This window comes from Talpa occidentalis, unplaced genomic scaffold (assembly GCF_014898055.3).
Source record: "Talpa occidentalis isolate TD23 unplaced genomic scaffold, MPIMG_talOcc4v2.1 talOcc4.8, whole genome shotgun sequence".
In the NCBI taxonomy this organism is placed as follows: domain Eukaryota; kingdom Metazoa; phylum Chordata; class Mammalia; order Eulipotyphla; family Talpidae; genus Talpa; species Talpa occidentalis.
Genome location: NW_023605194.1, coordinates 48,708,848 through 48,734,402, shown reverse-complemented (window position 1 = coordinate 48,734,402; position 25,555 = coordinate 48,708,848). Strand labels below are relative to the sequence as shown.

Below are 25,555 nucleotides of genomic sequence, written 5' to 3'. Positions count from 1 at the left end.
CAGAGGTTAAGATAATTTCAGAGCCAACGTGTGAAATTGTGGATTGCAATTTCCTTTCTTCCTTCTTCCAGTCATTCCTTTCCTCACTCCCTGCTTCTCACATTCATGAGTAAGTAGATGTCAACTTAGACATCATTGGACAACATGTTCTTTAAGATATTTTCCATCTTTAATATTCTGATAGTGGTTTTATAAGGCTTGTTAATATCACATGAATGTTTTGGAACGATATTCACATAGTTTAAGGGGTTGATTCCTATAATGAGGGCATGGTAATATTGACACTGGTATAAAAAAATTCTGAGTCAGAAAACTGTTCAAAAGCAAACTTAACTCGTGTATAGTACATATTTGTAAAAGTATGATTGGCTGAGCAGGGACGTATCTGGGACATTTGTTATTTTGTGTGTGCTTGATTGGTTCTACCAGGAGTTCTGATTGAAATGGTTGGGGAACAGCTCCTTTACCTTTTATGTGAGCAAGACCTTCATTTCTAAAATGGATTAAACCAATATGTTGAGTGGTCCATTTATTCTTTTCACATTACATTTGAATTTCATTACTGGAGAAGTCAAAAGGCCATTTTCATTTTGGACTCTGAAAAGGTCATTCGTTACTCACATTTTTATTTCCCAGTTCTAAATTTTGATGATGAAGAAGAAAAAGAGAATGCTTGTAGTTTTTGATTAGTCTCACCATGAATTCATTATTTTCCGAATATGCCTGCTGGGCTCTAGACTCTAATTGTATCTGTCAACATGGTAAACAACATTTTGGATTTAGTAAGACTACTGTGGAGTGTTTGATATTTGCCAGGTCAGAAGAGAAAGATTCAAGTCTTTGGAAACCTTTCTAAGCTGAAAATATTCGACGTCCCATGAAGGACCGCTGGTGGAGCATAATAAATAACTTCTCACTATAAAAAAAGTGAAAAAGATTAGGTGTAATTTCACTGACTTATCATTTTTATGGATTAACCTTGGCCACAGATCTAAAAGATGATTAAAAATGAAAATAATGATAGTTATAGTTATAATAATGATCCTAGTATTTCTGAAGTTTCATCTAAGGTTATCATATTGATAATTTTGTTAACATGCAATGGAGTCTATATTTTATTCCAAGAGAACAAGCTAAATTAATTTTTCTTTTACCTTGTAAATAGCCTTTATTTGTTTAAATCCTATTTTCATAATACCGATGCTAGTGCTACTGCATAAAAGTGCTTGATAAATCTTCTGATTATTAACATTTAGAGTAATTTTTGCTAAAAAAGCTTAACATTAAGGTGGTTAGAAATTAAAAAAAAAAAAAGAGTTTTTTAAACCCAGCAAAGTGATTGGATTCTGAGTATAACCAATGGCCTTTAACACGCCTGTTAGCAAACACAAGACCTAAGTACAGTATATCTAAACTTCTATAAGTTTATTCTTAGAACCAGAAAAATAAAACTACCTGAAAGGTAATAATAATGTATAATCCTCTTTTTTACATGTTGATTTCTATAAACTGAAAAATATTTGTAAGAACTAGCAGTCTGCTCTTAGCATCACTTTCATCTATTTTTTAACCGAGTTAAAATATCTGTAGTCATTACTTTCAGAAAAAAAAAAAAATACATCTTTTTTTTTTTTCCACCGCTCTGTGAAAAGGCAGAAAAAGATGTGTTGTTTTTGTCTTTGAAAGTAGCCTTTTATTTTTGCAATTTCCATTAATATTCTAAGGTAAACATTTAAAAGGCACAGAAATTTTAGACTATTTCTGTTTCTGGTAAATGATTGTCATTCTACTTGTTTATAAATATAAAACAAAATATCTTTAAATATGAAGGATATTTTTGTTAGTAGACAGTTTGTTTATATTTTGTGCTTTTTGTGCTTTAAGGGATTTACCATTGTGTTATGGTTTGATTTATCATTATATACATGTAGTTACTTGAAAGCACATAAAAGACTATTTCTTTGTCATTGGTTTCATAGTGAAATTAAAAATGGATGTATTGGGGGAATATACTTGATGCTTTGATATAAAGTATTCAATCAGTAGGTATTTAATGCATTCATATTAAATTTCAAACACTGATCTAATCTCTAGGAATAAAAATATAAACTAAGCAGAAAAATAATCTCATCACATAAAGAAATTTACATTCTGATGGAGGAGGAAAATAATAAGCAAAGTACAGTGACAGTTCCAAAAAGCCAAGATACAGTCTATTTTTACTTACTGCTCTATTTCAGAATCTATGACAATGAGTGACACATGGTATTCAGAATTTTTTTTTAAGATTTATTTATTTATTTATACAAACACTGGGTACAGTCAGAAGTGCGGGAGGGTGAGAGAATTCACCAGAGCCAGAGCGGGGAGCAGAACAGGCAGACTGATGAGGAAGTACACTGCTGAGGGGAGCAGCGGGCAGCAGGAGAGGTCTGCGCGCCATGTGGGATCCTCGCCTGGCGGCCGGGGATCAAACTGTTGCAGAGGCTGCGGACAGATTCTCAACCCAGCACTCAACCACTGTGCCACTGGGAAGGCCCAGTATTCAGAATTTTGTGTAATAGATGCATAACTATATACAGTCTAAAATGCTAGGCTGTAAAAAAAATAATAACGAGGTATAAACGACCAATAAAGAAAGAAAAAACATATGGGAAGACTTAATGAAATAAGTAAACAGATTAGTTATGGCATATTACAGACCAAATTAATTATAACAATTTTCTGCATAAGAAAGGAAAGTGTTAGGATCCAGTATCATAAAAAAGTCATTACACGTGTTATGGTGATATGTAATTTTATTCTACATATTTTTTTAAAGATTTATTTATTTTATACAAGAACCGGGGTATAGGCCAGTTGCGCAGGAGGGTGAGAGGACTCACCAGAGACATTGCAGGGAACAGAGCAGACAGACTGACGAAATACACTGCTGAGGGGAACAGAGGCGAGAGAGGAGAGGTTCTGCTGCACCATGTGGGACCCTCGCTAGCCGGCTGGTATCGAACCCACGCTGCAGAGGCTGCAGACAGCTTCACAGTGGGGCACTCAACCACCTGCGCCACCATGGGAGGCCCTACATAAAATTATTTAAGTGATGTGTTCAGAAACATTCCCCCTCACTCTTTATTTCTTTGTTAAGGGTTGTTGTTTACAGGTATTTTCCACATTTAGCATTGGTAATTTTTTAGCTTATTTCATTTATCTTTCACACTATTGCAAATGAATGATAGTATAAAATAAAAATGAGGTGTAATTATGATAGAGTAACTGGGACTTCTTGCTGTAAGCATCTACTGTTGCTCATACACTTTATAAAGTGATAGACAACATAAACCCAAGATAAACCCAATACAGACCACAGCCAGGAAAATGGAGCTAGAGAGAAGATCAGAGACCACACGGGACTGGGAGATTTTTAAGTTGAAACCAGCCAAAATGGAGAATTACTTTTGAATGTTTTATTCATCCAGTAGATTCCCAATGAGGTTCACACCTAGACTAGATGAAAGCTACTTTAAATATCCCCAAATAAGGAGAAATAAACTGCATTTCAAAGGATTAAAATTTCCCTCAGATAATTTAATAGTCTACCATGAAAGTTATCGAATACTTTTGAAAGAAGACAGTAAAATAACAAGAAGTGAAATTCATAATGTCTAACATCCAATAAGAACATTAGACGTGTGGAAAAGGAGCAGGTAATCCCAAAGAAGAAAAAAGTCATTAAAAGCAGTTTTAGGAAGGCTAAAGTTAACAGAATTTGTATATGAAGAATATAAATTGCCTGTTACACATTTTCTAAATGTGTTCAAGGATTTAAAGAAAAGTATGAACATTATGGAAAAAGGAACTAAGACTTAAAAGGAACAAAAGAAACTTCTATAGATGAAAAATTCATTATCTAAAAGGAGAAATTTATGTTATCAAATTAAAATAGAAACTTAAAAAAGTAAGATTAGTGAATTTGTCTGTGTAGTAATAAAATCATCTAAACTGACACCCAGTATGAAAAACTAGAAAAGAACAGATCCTTGTGTGGGACATCATTAAGCAAATAATGTATATAAATGGGAATATAACAATGTATTTGGAAAAAAATAAGACTGAAAATTTGATGACATCAATAAACCTTTATATTCAAGAAGGTCTTTGAATCAGATTTTGTATAAGCACAGAGACAAGAACTGGAAGACATTGTAATTCAATCTTGTAAATATTAACATCATTTAATACTTTACAAGCAACTAATAAATTCTATATATGGATAAATCATCACAAATTCTTCATTAGAAATTATGTTTGCCACTTAGAATGGTAAAATGGAATTCCTTAAAATTGTATCACTAATCCAAAAGAAAGAAGTGAAACAGAGGGAAAATAGGAAGTAATATCAAAATATTAGATTTTACCTCAAACATAGCAATAATAACAAATGTAAATAATTAAATACTCCAAACAAAAGACAAAAAACTTTCTAAGTTGGATGAAAAAACGAGATCTAACTATACACTAAATGCAATATCTATTTTAATGGAAATAGGTAAAATAAATGAATGGAAATCATATACCATGCAAATATTTTATAAAAATCTGCAAAAATTGCTATCATACAAATATCTCTTCTATCTCTAGTTAACTGAGAATTTTTATCATAAATCAGTGCTTTGTTTGGCTAAAGACTTTTTCTATAACTAAATATAGCCAATTGATATTCAACAAAGATGTCAAGGGAGTTCAAAGAAAAAGAGTTTTCAACAAATGATGGTAGAAAAGCTAGATATCCATGTGGAAAAAAATAAACATTTAAACATTTTTCATGTACAAATTCAAAGTGAATCATAACATAAGCATAAAAATTAATTTTATAAGAAAGGCAATAAAAGACATCTATAAGAAGTTATTGCAAATGGGAATAAGGTGATACTTTAGATTTGACAAAATAATCAAATTGGAGGGGGAAACCAGATTTTACACAATAAAAATTACTGCCTTTTGAAAGATGCTAATACAAAAACAAAAGGGGAGGACACACTTTGAGAAAATATTTTCAAGGCATATAAATGACAAAGGAATTATATTCAGAATATATAAAGAACTCTTACAAATTAATAAGGACACAACCAACTCAAAATAGAGACAAACAACTGGAACATACTTTTAATAAAGAAGGTATACAGGGCCTCCTGGTGGCGCAAGGGGTTAAGCACCACACTATGAAGCAATCCACAGTCTCTGCAGCATGAGCTCACAGGGGAGAAACCCACATGGCGCAGCAGACCTCTCCTGTCTTGCCTGTTGCTCCCCTCAGCATTGTCTTCGGTCCGTCTGCCTGTTCTGTTGCCCACTCTGTCTCTGGTGGATCCTCTCACCCCCTGCATCTCTGGCCTGTACCCTAGCTCTTGTATGCATAAATAATTTTTTTTTAAAAGAAGGTATACAAATGGCAAATAGCACATTAAATATTCTCAATGCATTAGTCATCAAAGAAATAGTGAACAAAAATCAAATTGTAGTCTGACATATACATTAGAATGGTTAAAATCGAAAAAACTCGTATCACATGGAGGTAAGGTTATGGAGTAATTAGAACTTTCATGCACTGTTAGCAGTACTATGAAACAGGTACTTTGGAAAACGGTTAAGTAGTTTCATATAAAGTTACATACATAACACAATCTAATTACTTTTAGGAATTTATTGAAGGATATAATATATGAATCTACACAAAGACTTGTATAGTGATGCTCATAGCAGTTTTATTCATAGTAGACTCAAATGGAAACAACTCAAATGGATAATCATGATAAAACATCATTTTATCAATACCTAGAGAATTATATTTTTTATGTTCAATGTTTCTCCAATCTGGACTCATGTATTTTTTTTGGCCATCGTTTTTTCCCCCAGTTTTAAATGTTTTAAAATTTGTTTTTATTGTGACACATTGGTTTACAGCACTGTATATGATTTAGGGGTAAAGGTTCACAACTCTTCAGATACATGTAACACCACACCCATCACCAAATCACCAGTAATCCTCTACCAGTTGGGCCCCCACCCCTTGCTCCATTTCGCTAACCTTCCCTTATGGTAGTATCAATTCTGTAGTTAAACCTGTAGGGTTTGTTTTGGTTAAGTTTTGTCTGTTCTTTTGATTTGTTGGTTCATATTCTGCATATGAGTGAAATCATTCAGTATTTGTCTTTCTCTTTGTGACTTATTTTGCTTAACATATGACCAATGGAAAGATTTCATTTTTTATAGCTGAATTATATTCCATTGTGTGTGTATATCAGTCTTAGTCCACTCATCTGTCAGTGGGTACTTATGCTATTTTCTTAACTTGGTTATATTAAATAGTGCTGCAATGAACATAGAAGTGTTTCAAATTAGTGTTGTGTAAATAATTCCATTTGGTAGGGTGTCTCTTTGTTTTAATACATTTTCTTTCCCTGTGCAGACACTTTTTAATTTGATGAAGTCCCATTTGTTTATTTTTGCCTTCATTTCCCAGACTACAATAGTTAAATCCCAAAGATATCACTGAAGTCTAGGAATATGTGCACTTCTCTGTTCATTGAGGCAGTATTTACAATAACCATATTATGGAAAAACCTAAGTGTCAAATGACAGATGATAAAGGAGACATCGTATATACACAATAGAATATTACTCAGCTATAAAAAATGTTTTGCATTTGTGACAACATGGAGGGAATTTGAAGGGACTGTGGTAAATCAAATCAGATGGAAAAAGATCAATACTGGGTTATTTCACTCATGTAAAATATATAAAACAAAGCAAAGGAACAGACAAAACAAAACAAATCCTTGAAATCTGATAGCAAAACTGGGCCTACCAGAAGGAGATTGTGATAGGGAAGTATGAGCAAAGATGGTAGGGGCCTTATGGTGGAGAATTATTGGTTTTTGGTAGTAGGCTTGGTGTGGCAACATACAGCTCAAAAAGTATGACCCTATACCTCTCCAGTATCTGCAGTTTTGTAAGTCATTGTCAGAAATCATAAAAGAAAAGGAAAATAGTTATACAAGTCAAAAAATAAAGGCCTTTTTTTTCCAGAGAAAAAGTGAGCTGAAAGATTTTTGTAGTTTTCTCTGAATCAACCATTGTAGTTCTTTGATGAATCTTGGTATTGGTCCCATAGTTAACACCTTTTTGAGTAGCTGTTGAGAATGTGCATGTGCTCTCATTGTTCAGTCTTGTCCTGTTCAATGACTTCTTGGAAAAAATTGTAGTTCTGTATTAGACTCTTATTACATGCTCTGATCACCTTCTACTTGTTCATTGTGCATGGGGTAAATAGCAAAATGATCTCTTGAATTTTATTTACACAAATCTTTGGTGACGTCTCATTAATCACAAAACAACTCTGCTTGAAATAAATCATGTTAATAATCAGACTTCCTTTTTAATTGGTTTTAATTAGCAATATCAAGCCCATACATTATGATAGTCCCCATCAAATATACATTCTTTTGATCCTGCTGGTCCCTTATCAGACAGCCAACTACTTTTACCTATGTTATACTTTTACATGTTGTTTGCCTCCCATAAACCGGAATGTATATCTGATACGTTAATTTTGTCACTTCAGATATATTTTCTTTCTATTCTATATACTATATATATATATATCTTGAGATAGTGTTGAATTTTCTCTCTCCTCATTTTCCACAAAAGAATTTTCACCCCAGGTTTTCTAGTTAAGGTTTTCTAGGCCACCTTTATTTCTTTAGTCAACTTCTTAAGCAATGCAGCTACTGATCTTTTTTCTCATTTAGTTCACCTTACTTTAAAACTTTCAATATTCTACTATTTTGTGGAGATTTGTTATTGCTTATAGTAGTGGTGGTAAGTTCCATATATTTCCCAGCAGAAACAATAACATTAGCAATAACAAAATCCCAAGTAAAACCCCTCCACTTTTTAGGTTACATTATATTCCCATTGTATACAATGGATATTTACTTTGTTAGATATTTATAGAATTTGTCATTGTTATTTTAACTTTAGAATGAGAGACCCTTTAGCGTCCTTAGCCTCTATTATAGGGTGAAAGAATGCTTTCTGAATCAAGATTTATTTCTGAGACTACATATAAAGATGATATTAGTACACATCTAAAAGCTCGATTGAGTTTTGTTAAACAAATGAATAAATTAATTTGAAACCTAGTTATAATTAATATGTAAACTAATTGATTAATTACTTGCTTAACCAATACTCCAAACTAATTTATAAGCAGAACTTTCAGTGGTGTTGTATGGCATGTCTAACTCTGTTCAAAATCTCTATTTTTGGTTTTTAGCATTTGCTTGCTTTTAGCATCAGCTTTTCAAAGCTGAACAAGGGGTTCACCAAACTTGTTTTTCATTCTTTTCTCTTTGTTTTTAGCTGAGAGGGCCTTATAATTTTGTGGCAATTCTTTTTGCAAGCTTTAGATCTGCTAAAAGATGTTACCAAATCTTTTTTTTTTTTTAATAGAGGCATGTTTTATTTATTTGTTTGTTTGTTTATACAAGCACTGGGTACAGTCAGAAGTGCGGGAGGGTGAGAGAATTCACCAGAGCCAGAGCGGGGAGTAGAGCAGGCAGAAGGACCGAAGTACACTGCTGAGGGGAGCAGCGGGCGGCAGGTGAGGTCTGCGCGCCATGTGGGACCTCCTCCGGTGGCCGGGGAGCAGCCGGGGATCAAACCGGCGCTGCAGAGGCCGCGGGCAGCTTTGCAACCCAGCGCTCAACCGCTGCGCCACCGGGGAGGCCCTGTTACCAAATCTTAATATCATGTCCACCATATATGGAATTGGTAGGTTGTGAGATGCACATCTCCTTGAGTACCATGAACCTATGATCTTTTGGAATTGTGCCAAACACAGCCAGCAAGGCTATAGTAATTATGGTCAGAAGCTTAATCAGTAAGTAATTTTAAGCCATGAAAATAAATTGTTGGTCCCTGATATCACCTAATGAACATAGGGTTTTTAAATTTTTGCAAATCTGCTTAGTTTGGGTCTTCTTTTTCCAGTTTTAAACTAACTTTGCTTGGTGCCCATGAGATCAGATGGTTTTGATAGAAACAGTGTGACACATAGAAAATTCTTGTACCTTGGTTCCCTGGGAAACCAGGCTAAGAATAGTTTCCTCTGAACATCCTGGTTTTCTCTAATGAGGGCCAGTATAAGAATGTGAATGTGAAAATGTAACCTATAAATCCCAAAAAATCATTATTTTCTAACACATTTAATGCATTTTTGCACATACTCAGATTACAAAAAAATTTCAGATATTTTAATGAATCTAATGATTTTTGAAGTTGTGTGTGTATGTATGTGTGATTCAATTAAAATAGAGAAATCATATATGAACAATGATGTATAGGTTTTTGGTGGTAACTAGGAATAAAAAATATTTCCCAAGATATTGACACTTAGTTGTCTATTTAAAATAGGCTTTTAAAATGCATTTTATAAGTTGTTTATGTAATGCTTATAAACGAGTACTTATTTTTCTTATTTTCACTTATTACAATATTAACTTCCCTTCTTTTGTGACATTTATTGGTTTAATTTCACAGATAACTTGACAAGTAGTGCTTGGATCGTGAATATTCATTATTCAGTAAAGAATGTTTTGGAAGCAAAATTTCCAAATTTAGTACATGGTAAGTTGTGCAGTATTCTACATAAACTTTGGAGAATGCATTGTGTTTATTACAACTTTCATATATGTAGTGAAGCTGATTTTAGTATTTTTCTGTTATTTTACTTTAAAAGAACATATACTTGGAAAAAGATATTTGTTGAGAGTCCTGTGTGCATAGACAGTGGGAAGAGTGGATTTGTTGTGCAGAGATGCACCTTTCAGTATTTTGAATATTTTGTAGAGTAAGACAACTTAAATCACAATACTGGAAGTTTATAATTAGAAGCTAATCATTTTATTTCATAAAAACAACATTATGGGGAACTTAAGACATACTATAATTAGTTACCTACAATGAAAACAACTTTCACTATAGGAGTGGAAGCATTTATGTCTGACTAGAACTAGATACTGAGCATTTAATGTTATCTCTTTAAGTGCTTACGATGTGTCCTATTAAACACATTGCTCTTATTATTTTTCCTCAGGGCTATCAGTGATCACTGCTTTTTGTTAAATTAAAATAACGTAAATAGGCCCATTGGGAAACCTCCTTGTTCAGCTGTAGGAAAATAAGAATTAAGTATAAAAATTGTTTCTAGACTATTTGTCTCTATCTTCCATAATATAAAATAATTTTGGCAATGTTCTAATGCTACTGGAACAAGTTGGAAAAAGCAAATGGAAGGCATAAAATATGGTGAGTGAGAAGTTATTTCTAAAGGAGATGATGATTACCTAGGTCCGTATCTCCTTATTTCTTCAAAGCAATAGAGAAAAAGAATGGAAAAATAAAGTTACACAAAGTTATGTGCTCTAGCTTAAATATAGAGAATGCCCAAGGCTCAGCATGATTATAATGGCAGAAAGAACTGTGCACACAAAATATATACTATTCTCACAAAATATATTGTATGTATTTTATAAAATATTTATTATACAAATATTAAGCTTCTCATAAGTCAATGAATAGCAATTCTGGAACTATTTTATATGTATATCATATTAGGAGTGTGCAAAAATTGTGTGTGTGTGTATTGTGAATTATTAGATTTGGAGGTTTCACTTAAAGGATAGATCAATAAATAGGGAGGGTTAGAATGAATTCCTGTGCTCACTCACTCTTTCTATATATGACGATATATACATATAATAAAAAAATGCTATGAGTATATATGACCCTTTGTGTACGTCTTTATATATGTATATATGCATACATATGTGCATATAAACATGTATGTATAGACACATAGAGGTTTTCCTTGCCCATAGGGTCTTCTATGGCATGACAATAGACTCACAGTAATACTTAGAATGCAGAACTACTCAATAGATAAAAAAGAGGTTGACATTTTTCCTCCTTAGACCAAGCAATCACTGAGGTCTTCTGTCAGAAAAAGCCTCCAAAGACTCCATAAGGGGAAATCACTGTGAGTGTAGGTAGAATGAACAACCTAAAGTAAGTGGTAGGATTTCTTTTGCACAGTGACAGATGAGACAAAAGGGCCTCCAGGTCCAGCCTACCTTTGGTAAAAATGTCTGAACAAAATATTATTCTCAGGCCTCCCTGGTGGCGCAAGGGGACACAACTATGAAACTATCTGCTGCCACTGCAGCATGAGTTCGATCCCCCGCCAGGGAGTTACCCACATGGCTAAGCAGACCTCTCCTGACTCACCCGCTGCTCCCCTCAGCAGTGTATTTCAGTCAATCTGTCTGTTCTGCTTCCCACTCTGTCTCTGGTGAATCCTCTCACCCCTCACATCACTGGCCTGTACCCCAGATCTTGTATGCATAAATAAATAAATCTTAAAAAAATTATTCTCACAGGAGTAATGGGAACATTAAATAATAGAATATATGTTAGGTTGGGGAATAATTGTCTTCCCAAGGTGTACATGTTCTAATCCCTAGGATCTGTGAATATGTTGGGCTACAAAGCAAAAGAAAACTAGGGTTGCAGATATGTTAATATTGCTAATCTGTTGATCTTAAAGTAAGGAGCTGATCCTTGATTCTTTGGGTGCATGCTCCTTGTGCAGTCACAAGAACCTTTACGTTTAGTAAAAACAAGCAGCATGAAAAATGTTTGAAGTGTTAGTGCTGGCTTTGAATATGGAAGCCAATCAAGGAATGTGAGTAGTACCTATAGTTTGGTGAAGGGAAGGTAACAGATTCTCCCATAGTGCCTCCAGAAGAAATGTAGGAGTGCTGATATTTTGATTTGAATGCACTGAGACCAATTTTTTTTAAAAGATCATTTATATGTTCAAGAACTGGGGTACAGGCCAGAGGTATGAGGGTTGAGAGGATTCACCAGAGACAGAGTGGGAAGCAGAACAGGCAGACTAGCTGAAATACACTGCTGAGGGGAGCAGCGGGTGAGTCAGGAGAGGTCTGCTGTGCCATATGGGCAGCTCCCTGGCTGGGGAATGATCCTGTGCTGCAGTGACTGCAGATAGCTTCATAGGTTGTATCTTAACCCTTTGCACCACCCGGGAGGCCCAAGACAAATTTTGGACTTTGACCTCCAGAACTGTAAGATAATAAATTTGTGGAGCTTGAAGTCATCATATATGTGGTAATTCATTATTGCAGCCATGGGAAGGTAATATAATATGTAAAGAATCTACCATAGTGTTTGGTAAATAGTTGGAACTTGACATATTCTACTTCTACCCTTTCCTCCTCCCTTTATGTTTTTGTGTGATTCTCTGTTCCACCCTCCAGCAAATATTTCTCTTATGAAATTTGTGCTAAGACAGAATTTATTCTGGTCTCTGTTGTTGGGATTTTGCTATTTTCATTTATGCAAATGGGGAGATAACTATACTCCTAGCTCTTAGACCATGAATCGGCAGAATTTTGGGGGGCTGTGAATTGTGTAGACACTGTGCTTTATAAGATCTTTGAACCACTCAACTATGCAGATATAAGAAATAAGCAATATGTAAACAAATTTTTCTGTGTTCCAATAAAACTTTATTTAAAAACAAGGCATTGAGCTACAGTTAATCTGTGTTATCTTAATTTACTGACCACAATTTATACTGTTTTTCTCACTGTTTCTCTTCTACTCCACACCAGATAGTTATGCTGAAGTTACAGTGAAGAATGGAGTGATTCAGATCCTCCCATGTCTATAAAACCACTCAGGAGATTTTACTCTGCCTTTTGTATCTATCTCATCTGTGATTTGGAAATCATAATAAGACCAATGACTATAATGGCAGCAATCATCTTGCAGCCATTGTAATTTCTAGAACAGCAGAGGATGGTTTCCTTACCTTCTAAAGCCCCTTCTAAGGCTACAGGCAATACAAATTATTTTCTTTCCTCTTCAGATGTAGATTCATCTACTTAGAAATGAATCACCATTTATCAGAAATTTGCTAATTTGAAATCCTGAAAGTGCAACCTTCTGTTTTTTAAAAACACAAAGGACTGCTCATTTGAAAGATAGAATATAATTAGAAACTCTTTTACAAGGTCTTAATTTTCCCTACTTGGACTGAGCACTTTAAATACTTCTATATTTCTTTTCTTTTTTTTTTTTTTTTTTGTTGGTAAACCATTTGCCACATGTGGTGTCATTTGCTTTGAAATGTGACAAAGTGATCTGAGCTCAGGGTTCTGTAGAGAGGGAGGCATTATTGATTTCTTGGAGAGTAGCAAGAAGACTTGCAATGCCGTGTTAAACTTGGCTGACAGATCATAACAGCTTGTGACATCTAATTTACTATAATGAAATCATGGGGTTCGCTGGCTTTCAGGTCAAGAGGAGAGGGGAAAGGTTAAGAATGTGAGGATTCTAAGCAACCAGGCATGAAGGGCAGTTCATTCGCACAGTCCAGTCTCAGTCTGAAAGGATATTAACTGAATTCACCTGTTCCAAGTTATCCAGATGGTCTCCGCAAATGGAACATTATAGATGCCTGATCATTACTATTCTGGTTATAATTTAATTGCTTGATCAGGAAACCTTACTTTTTTGCTTCATTTTGAAGTCCTACTGCTTTTGTAATGTCACAACTAAGAATATATTAAAAAAAGAGAAAATTTTCTATACGCTTGAGAAGACTTTTAGCCATCTTTTCAATTAATTAAATCTTTTCTTTTGCTAATCTTCGTTAAGCCGTATGGCACTTTGAGAGGTTTTTCAGTCTGTTAAGCCCGGTTCCTACTGATGTGCTTTCGTAACTGGTTTATTTTCATATTGTACATGATTTTTATTAAGGAAGAAACAAAAGGAAAACAAAGAAGCTGATAATGGGATTTTCTTTAGTCTCAGTGACTTTCAGGGTTTCTTAAAGTCTTGAAGTATATATCATCTTGCCTTGTCCATGTATTTCCTGAATGGCTTCCAGCCTATGTTTTCACAGATACATAATGAGGGAAATCACTTTAAATAAATAGCTAGAAATGTTTCAGCATATCATGATTCATGTATATATTCTTGTATATGAGTATTTGGTATTCTGATTGGGTCTTTGAGCCATGAAAATGAGTACTGAATCATAGAAGACAAGTCAAATAAAATCTAGCATATATTTCATACTAAAGATGACTGTTCACAAATGCAAAAATTATATAGTATGGTTCTTTGGAAGAGTGCTGGAGTTGACATTCAAATAAACTGCATTTTATCTTCAGTGCTTTCCTTTCCCTTTCATGTAGTTACTATGGCCTATTTAACTCTGTATCTCAGTTTCGTTAAGTGGGGCTAATAATACACCAACCATTCTTGAGTGTCCAGTTACTCTTCAAGGCAGGTACTGCTCCACATTCTATTTAATTATTCCTGAGGATTTGTGAGGTAGGTATTATGCTCAGTCTGTGCACAAGAAAACTGAGGCATAGAGTAGATATATTTTGCAAAATTTGATGGGTGACAAATGTCAAATTTGTGATTTACATCCAAGTCTAATTCCAAGAAAAAATTTTTTGCACTGAGTCTCAGCTTCTTCCCACAGGGTTTGCCAAGGAACAAATTAGAGTCTGCAAAACAGTGGAGCTCTGTAAATATGAGGTAGTGTTATTAATTATTTTGATAACTAATAATTCTTATATAGGTACACTTTTTAAAATCCATATATTATACTTTACATTATAACCATAATATAATAGCCTAATATTTTTAAATATTATAGTGCCAAGAATTATGGAAAATACTGTAATGAATTCCCATACTCAATCCTCCCCACAAACCTACAAGGTAGGTAGGAGAAATCCTTATTTTACATTTCAAGAATCTGAATAGTGTGGCTTTAAATTCCAAAATCTAATTTACTTTATTTTTTAACTTTCCACTTTTGTAAACTATTAGGAATAGGTTTGCCTGAAAACTAAAAATAAATACAGTTTTTAAGGATTTCCTAATTGAATTTTTATTGTTTTTCCAATGTTCCATTAACTGTTTACCTCAGAATGCAAAGGAGTCAGAGAAGGAAATGCTGGTTCCTGCCTTACTTTTGTTTCTAGAGGGAGAGACACTTTATTGCAAATTGCACAGCTCTCAGCTGCTCTGAGGGCACTCAGGTAAATTAGAAGAGGAGAGACTCTTCATGAGATTTTGAGATGGACAGTTACAGTGAAACTGCTCTCTCCTGAGTGTTCTGCTGGAAGATTTTTTCTTATTTAGAATAGTTGTTATGGACTCTCTTTATGGAGTGGCAGTAATGGTCTTCAACTGAGTCAGCTCTTATATGTAACATTTTTAACCCATGCTTTTACTTGTCATTAATATAGTTGTTTCAAGTGTGTGTATTAGAATATGTATGATGTTTTCTGATCATGTATATGAATGACTTCTTATTTTGTATGTCTTATACATAAAAATCTATACTCACAAACATTATTCATCCTTTCTCACCCCAGCATTGGAAGTGGAGTCACATTACTAAGTGTGTTGAGATGAAAGCTTTCCACAGAGGATTCTCCTCTTCCCACTTGGAGGCTTCGAGAGTATAAGCAATTTTTCTAAACATCACACAAAAATAAAGGTTAGAAAACTTCTGTTTCCCATTACGAAGAACAATGTAATTCATACCAATTCTCCATTGAGCACAGATAAAACATATGGAAATACAAAACATGTGCTTAAAGGCACTGAATTGTAAATAACATAGTCACAAATGATCTGGTCAGTGTCTACAGGTGAGGGACAATGTGCAGGCTGACTTACAATTCAGGACCACTTTTCTTCAAGGAAGAGGGATGTTCGTTGATCCTTAAGATGGGAATAGAGAGGCTTAGATGTGAAAACCATTTTTGGGGCATGGATTTTCATTCCCAGACACTACAGTGGTGCTGTGTCCCAGCACTCATTCTCAACTGAAAGTCAACAACAGCTACAGGAGACAGTCCCTGAAATTGAACTGAGATGATTCCTGGAGGACAGTGCCCTGAGTTGCCTGTCAGGAATAAAATTAAATCTTGATGGAGATAATATTCTGGTCTTATTTATTTTTGGTAATTTTATAAAATATTTAAATATAATTCTCAGAAACAAATAATGATAAAAATTGGGACAGTATCAACAAAGAGGAGCTGAAAATTGAGAAAGACAATAGAAGAGGCTCTAACATATTTGAATTATGTGATAAAATGAGAAATCACTTATGTTTTAATCAGAGTTAGAAAAGATTAATGAATTTGGAAAATAATTTCACATATGAAAACTGCAAACAGGAATGATGAAAAGGAAAATGTAGTAATCCAAATTAAGAACTGACATGTTAACAGCAGAGTGGACACAGTGGAAGAGAGACTTAGTGAACTGCAACCTAGAACTGAACTAAATAAATAGAATTAAGAGCAGAGAGGTCAAAGGGTAGACTTTGATACTAGGTCAGTGGAACTCAGAGTCTCAAGCATATATTGAAATTTATTTTACAAGCATTGATGCTGCAGAATTCTGAAGAAAGAACTTTTAAGTAAATCGTGTTTGAGCAATAGGATGGACTATAGGGGAAAATGTAAATTAGCCTCTACAACACTTACAATAAATCAATCCTGTGGAGGACTGTAGATCTAAATGTGCTCAGTAAAATAATAAATCTGAAGAAGATAATGCAACTGTGACTTGGGATAGAAAAGAACAAATGCTTTACCATAAAAAATTTGATAGTTGATTTTATAAAGTTAACAGCTTCATATAGGGCAGAGATATTTACTGTACCCACAATTAACAGAGAGTAAATTTGCACACAATATAAAAGTTAAAAGTCAACATATGAGGAAAGGCAGAAAATTCCAAAGAATAATGAATAAAAATGTGAACAGATATTTCATAGATGGATATATTCAAAGGGGCAATAGATACAGCAAAAATTCTCAAGATAGTAATTGCCAATCAAATTAAAGCAAAAATCAGATACCTTTCTGTAGCCATTCATATAGCTAAAATTAAAAAAAAAAACCTGGGCCTCCCTGGTGGCATAGCAGTTGAGCGCTGGCTTGTGAAGCTGCCCGCAGCCTCTGAAGCGCCGGTTCAATCCCCGGCTGCTCCAAGGCCACCGGAGGAGGGTCCCACATGGCGCGCAGACCTCTCCTGCCACCCGCTGCTCCCCTCAGCAGTGTACTTCGGTCCTTCTGCCTGCTCTGCTCCCCACTCTGGCTCTGGTGAATTCTCTCACCCTCCCTCGCTTCTGCCTGTACCCAGTGCTTGTATAAATAAATCTTTAAAAAAAAAATGAAATTAAAAAAATTAAAAAAAATAAATTCATGTTTTGCCATCAAAGAAACATTAGATTTGAATTTTAATATGCTACTATTTGTGTGATAGAGGGCAAATTATTATTTTCTCAAAGTCCTCATTTCCTTGCCCACAGAAAAAGAAAAATTGCATGTGATGCATTAGATTTTTGAGGTTTAAGTATTATAAAGCATTATCATTTGTCAGGACAATATTAAAAACATATGTATTTCTCATTGGTTTCCTTGTGTCGTACCACCACTGATAACTTGTAAAGAGCAGAGTACCAGAAACACCTGAGGAAGTTTTAAAATACATTGATGTGGACTCTGACCAGAGAAATTGTGATTTGTTTGGTATATTTCCCTGTCAATGAGGACTAATTGAGTCAATATCTCCTCTGCCTTACAAAATACCAAAATCACAGACTTAAGTTTTTCTCTCTTAGTTTTTTCTAGCCTGGTACCCTTTGTTAGAAGTTCTGTTACTTGTTTAATTCATTCTAGAGATAGTCCCAAAAGGTATATATTCTTATATTCTTTAGATTTATATGCCACATAATGAGTGAAAATGTGAGAAATCCTTGAAAATGAGGAAACATTCCCATTATCATCAATAGTATTTTGGCAAACTAGTACTGGAGTAAGCTAAACTCATTTATTTTTTCTATATTCCCAGTAATTAGAGCTTCACTAGGTGACTTTTTAATGACCTTTGTACCAGATTGGGGCATGCATTGAATAAGAGATATACTTACTATACCCCATCCCCCATTACTGACTGGAGAATATTTAAATGTCAAACCAACTAGAAATTTAAATATGAGATTTTGTGAATTAATTCACAGGTATAATCAATGCAATATGAGTCAAGAGAAGTGGAAATGTGCCCCTTAGAATTCAGTGGGAAGGCTACTACTAATCTTCAAGGTGTAGATGAGTTCCTTTTCATTGGCAGGCACTCTTTAATGCTTTAAAAGTTTAATATTCTCTGAAGAGGCATTAAATGAATTTTTAAGTGCCATTTGTTTTGGGTTCTGGGAAAGTGAAGTGGAAATGGGAACTTAAGGGTCATAGTGTGTTGTTATTGAAAATGAATCCCATTTACCTCTACTTCACAGTGTTCATATATTTTTCATAAAATGAGTTCATCCATATTTTAAGATTTAAGATCTACCTTTCAGGTCTGCCCTACTCTGGTGTGTAGGCTGATTTTTTTCCTTTTTTGATTTTGTGTGCAGGTTAGCAGTTCAATTGTTAGAGCTGTGCTTTCTAAGATTGCCCTACTATACTCCATTCTGGTTTCTTTGAACTACACAGTGGTAAGAATAAATAAAAATCAGAGAAAAGTGAAAGAAGAAACTGGTATTAAAATATTATGTTTGTGAACAAGTGACAATCAAAACTTTGGAATGAAGCTGAGAAATGAGCAATTTTTAGAGCAGTCTGAATTTTGCTCTGCATTCTGGGAAAAAATTGAGTTCCTTAATAGTTTTGTATGACTCTTCATCCACAAATAGGATTTGAAATGTCTCTTTCTCCCTTTGCCTTATCCTCAAATTTCGGCTATAACTATGAATTCAGTAAGTATTCATCAAGTGTTTATAATGTACCAAGAACTGCTTGAGGCAAGAGTAAAAATCCAAATTTCGTGTTTTCTTGGGGATTAAAATTAGTTAATCTCTGCAATTAGAGATGTCCATTGCTGGCAAAATCTTCATCTACTGCAGGGTTTTTAGAGGCTGCTATTTTTTTTTTCAGACACATGTTTAGCCATTGAGACCAAATAGGTGCCAGTCCTTCTTTCACTTAACTCTGAAATACACTCCAGCCATTGTCTGCAAAATAAAAGAGAAAAATTTAAAACATCCCAGTTACCAAAAACAACATGGGCTAGATACGTTGCTAATTATCTACATTTTTCATCTTGATCCTGACAATAACATTAAGAAGTAGAAAGTATTATTTTGCCTATTGTCCTATATTGAGGAGTTTTAAAAAGATAAAGCATTTGGGGCCTCCCCTGGTGGCGCAGTGGCTGAACACTGGGCTGCGAGGCTGCCTGCAGCCTCTGCAGTGCTGATTTGCTCCCTGGCCGCCAGCGAGGGTCCCACCCCCCAACCCCCCCCCAAAAAAAAGAAGTTCAAGCATTTGATCAAGATTCCTTGGCAAGCAGATGACTGAACTGGGAATCGAATCCTAAAGAGCCCATGCAAAATACTAGACCCTTAAATCCCTACACATATCAATATTATGTCTCACACATTAGAATTCTTGCTTGTAAATACATAGATCCTGAAATTAAATAAATGTCAATTAGTGTAAAGAGGTAATGATCTCATAGAAATTTTACTTTCACTATATATTTTTTTAAAGATTTATTTATTTATACAAGAACCAGGGTACAGGCCAGATGCATGGGAGGGTGAGAGGATTCACCAGAGACAGAGCGGGGAACAGAACAGGCAGACTGATGAAATACACTGCTGAGGGGAGCAATGGGCGAGACAGGAGAGGTCTGCCGTGCCATGTGGGATTCTCATAGGCCAGCTGAGATTGAACCAGCGTTGCAAAGGCTGCAGACCACCTGTGGCACTAAGAAGGCCCTCTTTTGTTAAATTATAACTATTCAGATACAGGGGGTGTTACCCAGAAGATTTGTTATTTAAAAGTGATCCTTATACTGAAAAATGAATGTTAGGAATTGCTGTATTACAGACTAAATTTCTTAAGAAGAAAATAAATTATTTTATTCAACTTTATATTTCCAGTGCTTAGCCCATAGCTATCTCACAGAAAACTATCAATAATTTATTACATAAATAGACAAATGAATCTCACTGCAAACTAAGAATAGTGTCCAACATTTATATATGCTGGAATAACTTCAGTGGGGGCAAAAATAATGAAATAAAAAAGTGTTAGTAAACAAAGGGAATATGGGAAACAAATGTCAGTACCAAACAGTAAGAGTCAGACAAATTAAACACGCGCAAAATGCTTTTCTTGCACATTCATCCTACTTTGATCATTTATAATTAATAATAAGAGAACTCATCTTGAAAGATTGAAATGACTAAAACCATAACTAAAATTAAACTGCTTGGTTGGCTTTGGTATTTGTTTTGTTTCCTGCATCCCATAACTAATATAGTTCTTTCAATTTAATCATTCTACCCCCCAAAAAGAAAGAAAAAACTATTCTATTTTATATCTTCAGAAAGCACATTGAGTTTTGGGATCCCAAAAAGTTAATTAATTGTTTTTCTACTTTGTAATTTTATGGAAACAATGAGGGGTATGAATATTTTCAAGATAGAGCATTTTCATGTTTCTTTGTTTTTATTTTTCTCTTTATAAATTTTTTTCTGTTGATTTTAATTAAACAGTCTCTGTTTATGAGAGACTAGAGGAAATTTAATATTCTCAAACTAAGGAAAACAAACAAAACAGAAAAACATTTAGCGAAATTGGTTTTATGAATTGCACTTTGCATTGTGATTTGAGGTTTTCTTTTTCCTTTTTTTTTTTTTCCTTGAGACAGATTTGATATAGAAAAAATGCAACCCCAGAGAGTATTCTAAGCTTTCACAGCTCTTGTCTGAGGTGAATGGTGTTTCATTAATTTCATATGAAATCTTCTTATGTGACAGTATAATTATAATATTATACAGCTTAGCTAGATGGCTTTAAATGATCTGCCAGTGCAACCTCAGAAATACAGGGTCATGCAGGGTACAAAGAGGCTTCAAGATTCCATGTTGAAAACTAAATACTCTTGGCAAGGGACAAAATTGCTAATGTGTTTCTATATTTGAGGTGACTTCCATTGCTCACAAGGTACCTTACAGCTCAGCGTGATGTCTCTAATTCTTTGAAATGCCAATCACTTGAGTTTACACTTCTCTTTACTTTAGGTAAGAACCTAAGAAATATGTACTGATTAAGAAGGTAGCACAGATAGGAAAGATGAAACTGTTCATGTTTTGGTATGAGGTGGGTGGAATGTAGTTCAGGATATTAGAAATTCACTCAGAATAAATTGGAGACCCATGAGGGATGTGGTAGGCAACGCATTTGTCCACTGACAAGCAGCTTTCTTTAACACATCTCTGAGGTTGTATTAATATTCAGAACTTGTCTTTGGATTTTAATTGGCTATTTCAGTATCACTGATACTAATTTTCCACACCCATCAATTTCTTGGCAGATTGGACCTCCTATTGCTTTTAATGGAGGTTATAGGTAAAAGAGAGCCATAGTATCAAATGTAATCGCAGCATGGTGAGAAATCAAATTTCTTACTCTATGGTATGTATAGGTCTCTATTCTGCAACACAGACTTCAATTTTCGCCCCTGAGCATAAGTAGTTGGTGAAAGAGGATTCAATCAAGAGAGCCCAGGACCGGGAAACTACCACTTGGCCTTTTTATTTCCAGTTTTGTGCTATTGGTTTTTTTCCTCTCCAGAATGCTATAGCAACCAGTAAGTTGAAGGGTGGGGGCGGGGTGAGGGGGAGGCAAGCTGACTGTATGACATTATGGAGAAATAATATGTTTAATAAAATGATGTTTTGTTTTTAGTTGGTTATATTGGGTAAACAGTTATAGGATGCTGATGGTACATTGCCATGAAACTAAGTTGGACTAGGAGTTTGCTTGCTGTGTAACTATTATCAACTGCTGTGAAGTTGAGGGGTATATATATTTTTTCTTTTATAGAATGGAGATGAACTTTATGGCTATATGTGCTACATCTAAGGTACTGGAATATATTGACTCCCAAGTTTATATGCCTATGTCCTTGAAATTAGTGAATTATACTAGACTAAAAGATTGATGATCATATTTCTTTTTACTCATTTTATTGTCAGAATAAAACCTTCTAAAATTACTGAAGTACATTATATGAACTTAAAAAGGAAGTGTCAAATTTAGGAGTCTTTCAGAAGCTTATATGTTAATCTTTTGTGTTTGATACATTCAAAATTAAGGAAATGTTTAATCATCTCATGCTAAATTAATTAAGAAGGTCTAATAGAAAAAAAAAATCTCCTAAGCAGTTTTTAACTCTTAAGAGTCTAAATCTTTTAGGAATGTAAATTTTAAAGTGTTATGTATGCATTGAGTAGCAATCAGGCATGTTTGGTATAATCTAGGACACTATCACTATCAAAATATTAGTTCTTGTTTTTTTTTAAAGATTTATTTTATTTATTTATACAAGATCCAGGGTAAAGGCCAGATGCGTGGAAGGGTGATAGGATTCACCAGAGACAGAGCGTGGAACAGAACAGGCAGACTGATGAAATACACTGCTGAGGGGAGCAGCGGGCGAGACAGGAGAGGTCTACCGCGCCATGTGGGACCCTCCCTGGCAGGCTGGGATCGAACTGGCATTGCAGAGGCTGCGGACAGCTTCCCCGCGCAGCGCTCAACCGCCTGCACCACCAGGGGAGGCCCCAAAATACTAATTCTTTTAGAAATAGAATTTTCATTGAATCTTTTGGGATAGCATGATACATTTTTGCATAGTGCCAACATTAGTACTTTTAAACAGCAAGCATATAGTTTACACAAAATTCAAACACAGAAATAGAAATATTAAGTGATAAGAATTTTACATTCTGTTTTAAATTTTGGAAAAATTATATCTTTTAATTTTCTAGTTCTTCATACTCAATGCAATGTGAGTATTCCCAGGTTCTTAAGAATTACCTGGAGAATTTTGCATTGTGTAGCTATGAAATGTATTAACCTGTATTACATGTAACTAAAAGAAGTGAAGGGATTCACATGTATCACTTACCACTCACTGAACTTGAAATACTCTCTGAAAGCTAGTAATTCAATAAATAGCTAAATAAATAGAAAGACAGGCAGACAAAAAGACCAGTTGATGATGAACAATGAATATTTTCTTCCTTTTTTCCTCACTTCTTTGTTTTGTCATAAAGGAATGAACTTTGTATTCAGAAACATAATAAAAAGTGAGTGGCATATATGATTGTTGCAACATTGTTAGTATAGGAAATAAATGAAACAATTTGAAAGTCTCAGATTAATAGAAAAGTAAAATTTACTAAATAAGATTCAGTTTGACCTATTCCTTTGAAAGATAATTCCATTATTAAAATCATGATTTTGTACAGGTTAGTTTTTACCCATAGATTCAGGTTCTGACTTAAATTCTGTTTAGCCAGGGGTCTATTCTAACATATTTGACTCCTGTTCAACTGTTTGTTAGATATTTTAAATATCACTGGTAAGACTTGTAATAGTATTGGACAATATTATATAAGGTTATTTGAACAGAGCTTAATGCAAAACTTAACATAAATATCAATTGACATTTTGGAAGAAAACTTGAATATTTAAAACATAAAATGCTTGAAAAATAGAGTGAAAATTTCTTGACATTATGAGGATGGTCAGTGTGATGGTTAATTTATGCATTAACTTGACTGCAGTAGGGATACCAAGATAGCTGGTAAATATTATTTCTGGATGTGTCCATGAGACTGTTTCTGGAAAGGATTAGCATTTGATTGGTAGACTAAGTAGAGCTGCCCTCATCAATTCAAGTAGGCATTGTCCAATCCTTGGAGTGTCTGAATGAAAGAAAAAGGCAGAGGAAGTGTGAATTTGCTCTCTTGCTGGAGCTGGGCCAGTCATCTTCTCCTTTCATCAGACATAGACAGTGGGCTTTAAGCCTTATGACTTGGTGCTGAATTACACAAAAAATATTCCTGTGTCCCTAGTTTGCAGATAGCAGATAGTGGACTTCTTGTTTGCCATATTCGTATGTGTTGATTCCTGCAATAAGTTTATATTTATGTTATACACATACATATATATCATAAACCTGTATGTGTATCTAATATGATGTTACACTGGTTCTGTTTCTTTGGAGAATACAAGCATAAGGCAGCTCATCAAACACTGGTTAAAGCAGGAAATTTTAAAAATGTGTATAATATAGAGAGTTTTTCACATTTAAAAAATACAAATGTTTATCCATTCACCAGTCTTTTCATGATGAGACAAGGGTGTTCAATAAATCTAAGATTTGTAAAGATAAAAATGACCTTCTAAGTAATATGATTTTCCTTTAGAATAAGAATTCTAGCAAAGAAATTTGACTGCAGAATTAGTTTTTTTTTTTAATAATCTATATTTACTGAGTCTTACCAATACATTCAGCTTTCTTTTCATAGAAATAACAACCCTTTTTCTTGTTGATATTTTATGTTCAAAAAATAGTTCAATACATTAATATGTAATTATTTTACTTTAACAGATTCATTATTATGCATTATGAAAAACATTTTATTTCCAATAATTTCATCTTCCAACTCAACAGTGAAACCTTGCCCACCCTCAAGACATAGGGGAAGAATGGAAAAGCAAGATTACACTATTTGAAAGACAAACAAAGCAAAAACCAAAAAAATAACAGTCACCACAATAGCAAAGCAAACAGCAAATAAACCTCTCGACTTCACATTCTACTCCAACCCTTGCTTCATTTCTTAGTCTCTTTTTTACAACCAAACACAAAGAATTGTCAATACTGCTATCTCCAGTTCCCTTTCTCCTATTGACTTTTGAATTCATTCTAAACCAGTTTTCTCCTCTAATTAGTTTGCTGAAACTGCTTCTGTCACTGTTAGTAACAACCATCACATTGCTAAATCCAGTGCTAAATTCACAGTCCTATTGCTAGCATTTGATACAATTGTTGTGCCTACTCCTTTGAGATACATTAAAAAAAAAAAAAAAACTGGTTTCTGGGAAACCAGGGAATTCCTAGTTTAATTTGCCTCTCACTATTGGCTCTTCTAAGCCTGCCTCTTTGATTTCCCAATCTTTAAATTTTGGAGGATTCTAGAGAACAACCCTTTTACCTACAACTCCCCAGAGGATCATACCCACTTTCAAGATCTTTAAGTGTCATCTATATACTCCTGATGCTGAAATTTGTATTTCTAAATATTAAATACTTGGATGTCTTTATGCATGTCAAAATCAGTGTGTACCAGACTGAAATCTTGATCTTCCCTTCAAATTTCTAATCAGCCATTACTGTCTGAGTAAATGACTATCTTAATGTTGTTCAAGAAAATCTTGGACTTTTAATGATTTGTATAGTCTATCCCTGTCTTATTTGTTCATAAGTCCTTCTTGTCTCTTCC

At 34.3% G+C, this 25,555-nt stretch overlaps 1 long non-coding RNA gene across 1 annotated transcript; it reads left to right on the top strand.

Moving 5' to 3' along the window:
• The first annotated feature begins 9,601 nt into the window (after window positions 1–9,601).
• LOC119234568 (uncharacterized) lies at window positions 9,602–15,661 on the top strand. The gene is made up of 3 exons (XR_005122649.2): window positions 9,602–9,684; window positions 14,639–14,694; window positions 15,543–15,661. It is a non-coding gene; the product is annotated as an uncharacterized LOC119234568 (long non-coding RNA).
• The last annotated feature ends 9,894 nt before the right edge of the window (window positions 15,662–25,555 follow it).